Genomic DNA, 10,624 nt, shown 5'->3' with positions numbered 1-10,624 from the left:
AAGATTCTACCTCAAATATCAAAATGAAACAAAAATCAATTAAATCATGTGTACCATCTACAATGATTCGATTCTCATCTCTTATACATCTAATTCACAACTATAACTTATAACCTCCTATTTCTCTTGCGAATACAACCACGACCGAGACCCATCTCCATTAAAATCGCTGCTACGTTTGAAACCTCTATAACCATCTTTACTACTCACTAGTTTTTTTTTTTTTTTTGTTTCAATCAACCACGAGACTATCACTTCAACCCTCACTACTTACACGATTACCCCCAAACCGTTAAACAACCCTCACCCTCTTGAAACCCATATTATTTTTGTGCTCTCATGTTACTGCTACAGTGTTCATGCTTGTTGCCACAAGAGCCTGCTCGAACAACAGCCTTGTTGCTGTTTTGGTTCGTTTCCATTCGAGTTCTTTTCCAAAAGCCATCACCTTTATCAACCCAAGAACACCATCATTATATTCCTTCTACTCAACAACTATCACTCGTGAACCGTATAGCTGAAAACCACCCAACAAAGATCTCTACTGTTCGAAATTTGTTGCAGCTACTGCTACGTGACACCTACTGTGCAGTTACGTTTATACTATTGCTATTTCTATTCAAGCGAAATTAATAGTGTTAATGAGTACTGTGATGATAACTAAAAAGATGATGATACGTAATACATAAAATGATAGATATAGATGATGAGGTTAAGAAATTACAGTGAAGATATTATAGATGATTTAGATGATGAGAGTGGAGGATGATCACATGATGATGATGATGAAGTGATATCATGATGTCTAAATTCTGGTTCCTGTTAAAAACGACAACAATGAAGTAATAAAGGTGAGTCACTAAATGTTTATGGTAAAGGTGATTATAATTTTAGGGGACTATGGATATGAGCCGTAAAGAAGCAAATAACACTTATGATCATACTCAATTATTGATTTATCTATACAAAGTATTATAAATTATGGATCGATGGCCTAGTTGTTATGATTAAAGGTTATGGAAAGTGAAGTGGATAAAAAAAAATGATGATGCTTCGTGAATAATAATAATAATAACGAGGGATGCCAAAAGAAAATGATAATAATAATATTTGTATGATGAGAATGACGATATTATGATAAGATGACGATGATAGTGATGCTCCACGAGTATAATAATGATGATGCTTACGATGTGTAGAAGGAGAAAAAGAATACAGAAATTTTAGAAGAAGAATGAAAACAGATAGATACGTTAGATACATAGATCAAGTTGGATATTAAAACAGAAAAGTAAAAATACCAGAATGGTTTGGAGTGTTGTTCGAATAACAAAGTGTCTTGAGTTCGAATCCTTGCTGCAACGGTTATTTTTCTTTTTCATTAGAAAACTGTACCAGTCGAGCTAAGTGTTGGGCTATGGATATGTTATTGGGCTAAGTATGATTGGATTAATCGAAATTGAAACATAAATCGGCTTATGAGTAATTAAGTTGTGTTTAAAATTAAAAAGACAAGAATAAACGGATAGTAAGGGTGTTTGTGTGTGAGTGAGAGGTCTCAGGTTCGAGTCCTGTTGGTGACGAATTTTTCTTTTAGAAAGGCTTACAATTGAGGTAGTCTTCTAATTCCATTTTTATTATTATTATTATTATTATTATTATTATTATTATTATTATTATTATTATTATTATTATTATTATTATTATTATTATTATTATTGAAATGAAAATTTATATTTTACAATTATTACTATAAATATCATTGTTAATATTATTAAAATAATTATTAACAATAATACCTTATTTAGTAATATTAAGTATTATGATTATTATCATTTTATCGTAGTATTACTAAAATTATTTTTTTTAACAAACAAATGATATATACATATATAAAAATATATTTAATACATATAGCATGACGAAAGGTGATAACTTATATAACAAAATAAGTATATGAAACATATATATTATTAATATAAAAAGTATATAACTAATAGATTTATATATATATGGTTCGATTACAACTATGTATATTAATAAATATACAAATGATATAGGTTTGTGAATCCGAGGCCAACCCTATAATTGTTCAATGTTGTTCTATGTATTTTTACTATAAAATATAGTATGGTGAGTTTCATTATTCCTTTTTTATATATATTTTTGGGCTGAGAATACATACAATGTTTTAATAACTATTTTACAATATTTATATGCGTGAGTTTCATTACTCCCTTTTTAAATGCGTTTGCAATATATATTTTTGGGACTGAGAATGCATGCGCTTTTATAAATGTTTTACGAAATAGACACAAGTAATCGAAACTACATTATATGGTTGAATGATCGAAATCGAATATGCCCCTTTTTATTAAGTCTGGTAATCTAAGAATTAGGGAACAGACACCCTAATTGACGCGAACTCTAAAGATATATCTATCGGGCCCAACAAGCCCCATCCAAAGTACCGGATGCTTTTGTACTTCGAAATTTATATCATGTCTGAAGGAGAATCCCGGAATGATGGGGATATTCTTATATGCATATTGTTAATATCGGTTACCAGGTGTTCAATCCATATGAATGATTATTTTTGTCTCTATGCATGGGACGTACATTTATGAGAACTTGAAATGAAAATCTTGTGGTCTATTAAAATGATAGAAATGATTATTTATGATAAACTAATGAACTCACCAACCTTTTGGTTGACACTTTAAAGCATGTTTATTCTCAGGTATGAAAGAAATCTTCCACTGTGCATTTGCTCATATTAGAGACATTACTTGGAGTCATTCACGACATATTTCAAAAGACATTGCATTCGAGTCGTTGAGTTCATCAAGATTATTATTAAGTCAATTATAGTTAGATGTATTAAGAAATGGTATGCATCCCGTCAACTTTCGATGTAATGAAAGATTGTCTTTTCAAAAACGAATGAAATGTTTGAAAATGTATCATATAGAGGTCAAGTACCTCATGATGTAATCAACTGTTGTGAATCGTTTATAATCGATATGGACTTCGTTCAGATGGATTAGGACGGGTCTTTACAGTATGTACTATTGGTATATACACTCCAATGATCAGCCCTTAGTAGCCCATGTGAGTCACCTAACACATGTGAGAACCATCATCTGGCAACTAGCATGAAATATCTCATAAAATTACAAAAATATTAGTAATCATTCATGATTTATTTACATGTAAACAAAATTATACATCCTTTATATCTAATCAATATACCAACGACCAAAAACACCTACAAACACTTTCATTCTTCAATTTTCTTCATCTAATTGATCTCTCTCAAGTTCTATCTTCAAGTTCTAAGTGTTCTTCATAAATTCTATAAGTTCTAGTTTCATAAAATCAAGAATACTTCCAAGTTTGCTAGCTTACTTCCAATCTTGTAAATTGATCATCCAACCTCAAGAAATCTTTCTTATTTACAGTAAGATATCTTTATAATACAAGGTAATACTCATATTCAAAATTTGATTCAATTTCTATAACTATAACAATCTTATTTCGAGTGGAAATCTTACTTGAACTTGTTTTCGTGTCATGATTCTGCTTCAAGAACTTTCAAGCCATCCAAGGATCCTTTAAAGCTAGATCTATTTTTTTCATTTCCAGTAGGTTTATCCACAAAATCTGAGGTAGTATTGATGTTCATAACATCATTCGATTCATATATATATAACTACCTTATTCGAAGGTTTAAACTTGAAATCACTAGAACATAGTTTAGTTAATTCTAAACTTGTTCACAAACAAAAGTTAATCCGTCTAACTTGACTTTTAAAATCAAATAAACACATGTTATATATCTATATGATATGCTAACTTAATGATTTAAAACCTGGAAACACGAAAAATACCGTAAAACCGGACATACGCCGTTGTACTAACACCGCGGGCTGTTTTGGGTTTGATAATTAAAAACTATGATAAACTTTGATTTAAAAGTTGTTCTTCTGGGAAAATTATTTTTCTTATGAACATGAAACTATATCCAAAAATCATGGTTAAACTCAAAGTGGAAGTATGTTTTTCAAAATGGTCATCAAGACGTCGTTCTTTCGACTGAAATGACTACCTCTTACAAAAATGACTTGTAACTTATATTTCTAACTATAAACCTATAATTTTTCTATTTAAATTCATAAAATAGAGTTCAATATGAAACCATAGCAATTTGATTCACTCAAAACGGATTTAAAATGAAGAAGTTATGGGTAAAACAAGATTGGATATTTTTTTTATTGTTGTAGCTGTAGTGACCCGAACTTTTTCATGTTTATATATATTAATTGAGATTGATATTTACATGACTAAATGTTTCCAACGTGTTAAGCAATCAAACTTGTTAAGACTTGATTAAATGAAATAAGTTTCATATAGACAATTGATCACCCATGTTGACCGTCGATTCACGAACGTTACAAAATTGTAAAAACTACATGTTGTGGTATATATATAGACATATATATATGGTTGACATAAGATTATGATGAATAAGTATCTCACTAAGTATATTAACAATGAGTGATATACATAAGAAATGAGATTACTAAGTTAAGAAACTCGAAATGATATATATAACGATTATCGTTATGATAACGTCTACTAAATACATATGTATCATATTAAGATATTGATACACTATATTTAACATGATAAAATTATATTTAAATATATCATTAAGTGTGTTAACAATGAACTACATATGTAAAAACAAGACTACAAACTTAAGAATTACGAAACGAGACTTATATGTAACGATTATCGTTGTAACAATATTTTAATGTATATATCATATTAAGAGATATTCATACATCATAATATTATGATAATATAATAATTTAACATCTCATTTGATATAATAAACATTGGGTTAACAACATTAATTGAGATCGTTAACTTAAAGGTTTCAAAACAACACTTACATGTAACGACTAACGATGACTTAACGACTCCATTAGAATGTATATAAATGTTGTGTTTTGATATGTATTCTTACACTTTTTAAAGACTTCAAGACACATATCAAAGTACTCCTACTTAACAAAAATGCTTACAATTACATCCTCGTTCAGTTTCATCAATAATTCTACTCGTATGCACCCGTATTCGTACTCGTACAATACACAGCTTTTAGATGTATGTACTATTAGTATATACACTCTAATGATTAGCACTTAGTAGCCCATGTGAGTCACCTAACATGTGTGGGAACCATCATTTGGCAACTAGCATGAAATATCTCATAAAATTACAAAAATATTAGTAATCATTCATGACTTATTTACATGAAAACAAAATTACATATCCTTTATATCTACTCCATATACCAACGACCAAAAACACCTACAAACACTTTCATTCTTCAATTTTATTCATCTAATTGATCTCTCTCAAGTTCCATCTTCAAGTTCTAAGTGTTCTTCATAAATTCCATAAGTATAGTTTCATAAAAATCAAGAATACTTCCAAGTTTGCAAGTCGACTTCCAAGCTTTCTAATCCATTCCAAGTAATCATCTAAGATCAAGGAACCTTTGTTATTTATAGTAGGTTATCTTTCTAATTCAAGGTAATATTCATATTCAAACTTTGATTCAATTTCTACAACTATAACAATCTTATTTCGAGTGAAAATCTTACTTGAACTGTTTTCGTGTCATGATTCTGTTTCAAGAACTTTCAAGCCATCCAAAGATCCTTTGAAGCTAGATCCATTTTTCTCATTTCCAGTAGTTTAATCCAGAAAACTTGAGGTAGTAATGATGTTCATAACATCATTCGATTCATACATATAAAGCTATATTATTCGAAGGTTTAAACTTGTAATCACTAGAACATAGTTTAGTTTGATGGAATTCTTCAAATAAACAAGTTTCAAAATCCATTTTGTATATGTATGTATTCGTGTATATATGTGTATGAAGCGGAAGCATTTTACAAGTTTATGCATGCAAAGTTTTAACCTTTTAAAACAAGAATTCCATTAAAGATCTAGTCTTGAATAATACACTAAAATGTAAATAAAAGCTAGTATGAAGTTATACCTACTCCAAAAGGAGGTGAAGAACAAGGAAGAAGATGATGAAGACGGAAGGCAAGTTTCTAACTTGAAACCTCAAGACTTTGATACCCACAAGCTATGTAATCAACACCACCTTTGGTTAGGATTTGCAAGACACCAAAAACACAAGCAAAAATCAATGGAAGAACCCTCTTCCTTGCTCAAAAATTTCGGCCAAGAATGGGAGAAAAGGAGAGCTTTTGCTAATTTGAAAATGCTAGTGAATGTACCAAGTAACTTGTGCAAGATGCATGCTTTGATATATGTACAAAAGTAAATGTAACAAGCAAGCATGAGGCTCCCTTAGAACCCACCAAAACCGCCACCCATGTGGCCCCCACCCTTTTTATTTATTTATTTTCTTTTATAAAACAAAAGGGTGCATTTTTGTTACTTGTAGTGTACATATATATTTATAAGCCTTTTATAAATAATATGTACATGTAATAGTTTAATAAAATAATTAAACTTATGTATATAATTATCCAAATAATTATTACAAGCATTTTCATCTTTTTAGAAAACCAATTTCTAAAGTCTCAGTGCCAAGTATCAGTTTTAATGAACCGATCCTTAAAACAAATACATTAATAGTGTTGATAGCTTGTTATTGGGTATGACCCGACTTGGATCATAACATGTAAGCCGCATTAATTTATTATGTCTCTCGGGCATAAGAAAACCCTTCAATCTCCCACTTGCACGAGAAACATAAGGAATTAATGCAAGTGACAGATACCACCTAACGACAGTCCATCACCCCCAACATGTTATGACTTAGTGCCATTCAATAACATCATCCCTTTCGAGTTCCCATCTCGAATATGATTAGGTGAATCTTTCAATATATCCTTTTGTCCTAGATGTCATGTTAAATCCAAGAGACATAGAACGATCACTCTCTTATAGATTTAACTTTGTCAGGCCTTAGACATCTGACTCTCAACGAATAAGAGGGACAAATTCCATCTTGACTGCATACGTCCTAGACATTACACTTCGTACCGTACCTGAAGCCTCCCTTGTGTACTACCATGTTTCAGAATAGCGAAGGAAAGAATCAAGGCACAATATTCGGTGAATATCTGAACCCAATATGTGTCTCAGGTCAGAGGATATAATGATATTCTCCTTTACTCAAGATTACATGTGATCAACCACAAAGGCTCCATATAGTAAATCTTGAGAGCGGGTCTTCCAATATTTGTGTCCCACAAATATCTATGAACCTTGGTTGCAACCTTGCCCCACATTCACCATTTGAATGTTAACCAATCCAAGTTCATAATAGTCTAGACCTCACACTTGTTCCCACAAATGTGATCGACTACGGAATTTAGAATAATAGTTTATTCATGGATAAAATATGCTAAATTGGAACATGACTCATAATTTAAATTAATACCATAATTATATTAATGAGTTTGAACTAATTCGTTCCGTTACAATACATAAAGTAGATCAATTCCAATCACTAGAATGTCGAAGCCCTAATGCACAAACATGTCCCTCATGTTTAGGCCCATGTAAGAGCTTCGTGAGTGGATCCGCAACATTTTGATCTGTGTGAACTTTGTGAATACATATCTTTCCTTTTTCAACCTCATCCCTAATGTAGTTGAATCTCCGCTCAATGTGACGAGTCTTTTGATGAGCACGAGGTTCCTTGATTTGAGCAATCGCACCCTCGTTGTCACAAAAGATCTCAAGAGGGTCCTGAATGGAAGGGACCACTCCTAAGTCGTCGATGAATTTCTTCATCCATGCAGCTTCCTGAGCTGCCAATGAGGCGGCGATGTACTCCGACTCTGTAGTGGATAACGCAACAACTTCCTGTTTCGCACTCTTCCAAGAGACCGCACCACCATTTAACATGAATACATAACCGGATTGCGATCGAGAGTCATCTCGATCAGTTTGGAAACTCGCGTCCACGTAACCTTTTACAACGAGTTCCTCCTCACCAGACCCATATATTAGAAACATATCCTTAGTCCTTCTAAGGTATTTCAATATACATTTAACCGCAGTCCAATGACTATTTCCTGGGTTATTCTGGTATCTACTTGTCAAGCTTAGAGCGCATGACACATCCGGTCTAGTACATATCATTGCATACATGATAGACCCAATAGCAGATGCGTATGGGACTTTCTTCATTCTCTCTTGTTCATCTTTCGTGGTAGGACACTGAGATGAACTGAGAACGGTTCCCTTTTGAATAGGTACCAAACCTTTCTTAGAGTTTTCCATCTTGAACCTTTTCAAGACCTTATCAATGTATGTACATTGACTTAAACCTATCAATCTCTTGGATCTATTCCTATAGATCCCGATCCCCAATATGTATTGTGCTTCTCCAAGATCCTTAATGGAGAAGCAACCTTTTAACCAAGTTTTGACCTCTTGTATTGTGGTTATATCATTCCCAAATAATAATATATCATCCACATATAGCACAAGGAACATTATGGAGCTCCCACTAGCCTTCTTGTATACACAAGCTTCATCACCATTTTTAATGAAGCCAAATTTCTTTGCCTCTTCATTAAAACGATGATTCCACATTCTCGATGCTTGCTTCAATCCGTAGATTGACTTCTTTAACTTGCATACCTTCTTAGGATTTTTCGGATCAACAAAACCTTCGGGCTGTACCATATAGACATCTTCCTCAAGATATCCATTTAGGAAAGCGGTTTTGACATCCATTTGCCAAATTTCGTAATCATAATGAGCAGCGATGGCAAATAATATCCTAATAGACTTTAGCATTGCCACAGGCGAGAAAGTTTCATCATAGTCAACCCCTTGAGTTTGAGTGAAACCCTTTGCTACAAGTCTAGCTTTGTATGTATCCAAGTTTCCATGTATGTCGGTTTTCTTCTTGAAAAGCCACTAGCAATCAACTAGCTTAGAGCTAGGAGGTTGCTCAACAAGTTCCCAAACTTGGTTTTCATACATGGATTGCATCTCGGCGTTCATGGCTTCCTGCCATTTATCTTTATCAATCCTTGATAAAGCATCTTTGTAGTTTGTCGGTTCATCCAAATCAACCGTATAGCAACCATCTACGAGAAACCCATATCTCTCGGGAGGATTACTAATCCTACTAGATCTTCGAACGTCTTGTGTACCTTGATCATCCACTTGATCATTTTCAACATCCTCATGTTGAGTACTAGTGTCAACCAATTGTGTATCATCGGCTTGATCTTGTGCCTCTACAAGATCTATCTTCCTTTCACCATCACCCTCCATAAGGAACTTGGTTTCTAGGAATTCCGCTTTCCGAGCAACAAATACCGTTTGCTCGGATGGATCATAGAAGTAATATCCCATGTCATCTTTGGGATATCCTATGAAGATACACTTTGTGGATCGAGCATGTAGCTTATTTGCTACATAACGCTTAGGATAAGCTTCACATCCCCATACTTTCAAGTATGAAAGAGAAGGAGGTTTTCCAAACCACATCTCATGAGGAGTTCGTTCCACTTTCTTGGTTGGGGCCATATTTAAAATACGAGCCGCGGAGCTTAGACAATAACCCAAAAATGATAGAGGTAACGAGCTTCTAGCCATCATAGATCGAACCATATCCATTAGGGTTCGGTTCCTCCTTTCGGAAACTCCATTAAGTTGGGGTGTTCCGGGTGGAGTAAGTTGTGAGATGATCCCACAACTCCTAAGATGATCTTGGAAGGCATCGCTTAGGTATTCACCTCCTCTATCGGTACGAAGTACCTTGATTGTCCTATTGAGTTGATTTTGTACTTCGTTTTGATATTCTTTGAATGCTTCAAACGTTTCGTCCTTGTGTCTTAGTAAATAGACATATCCGAAATGACTAAAGTCATCAATGAAAGTAACAAAGTATCTTTCACCATTTCTAGTTATGGGTTTAAAGGGTCCACATACATCCGAATGTATTAATCCCAATAAATCTTTAGCCCTTTCATAAGTACCTTTGAAAGGTGCTTTAGTCATCTTGCCTTGTAAACAAGATTCACATACATCAAACGAATCCATTTCATTTGATTTCAAAAGTCCATTCTTTTGAAGTGTATGCATTCGGTTCTTGTTTATGTGACCAAGGCGACAATGCCATAAATAGGAATCACTCAAATCCCTTTTGAGTTTCTTGGTGCTAGTATGGTATATTGAGCTACTAGATGATGCATCATCATGAACCAATTCATAAATTCCATTTGAAGGCGTAGCCTTGAAATAGAATATTTCATCTTTAGAAAAATGGATATCATCATCAATAAAATTAACATTGAAACCACATTGTCTCAAACGGGAAATAGAAATAATGTTTCGACATAAATCGGGTGCATACAAAACATCATTTAAAATAAGTTCCAAGCCACTTGGAAGTTTTAACACAAAGTCTCCTTGAGCCTTCACTTGCACTTTAGCTCCATTTGCCATGAAGAGACTTGATGTTCCCGTTTGCTTGTTACTTCTTTTGAACCCCTGCAAAGAATTGCAAATGTGAGTTCCACATCCAGTGTCTAATACC

The sequence above is a fragment of the Rutidosis leptorrhynchoides genome, chromosome 2 (assembly GCF_046630445.1).
Source record: "Rutidosis leptorrhynchoides isolate AG116_Rl617_1_P2 chromosome 2, CSIRO_AGI_Rlap_v1, whole genome shotgun sequence".
NCBI lineage: Eukaryota > Viridiplantae > Streptophyta > Magnoliopsida > Asterales > Asteraceae > Rutidosis > Rutidosis leptorrhynchoides.
The sequence above is the reverse complement of the archived record's forward strand: the minus strand, read 5'-3'. Positions refer to the sequence as shown.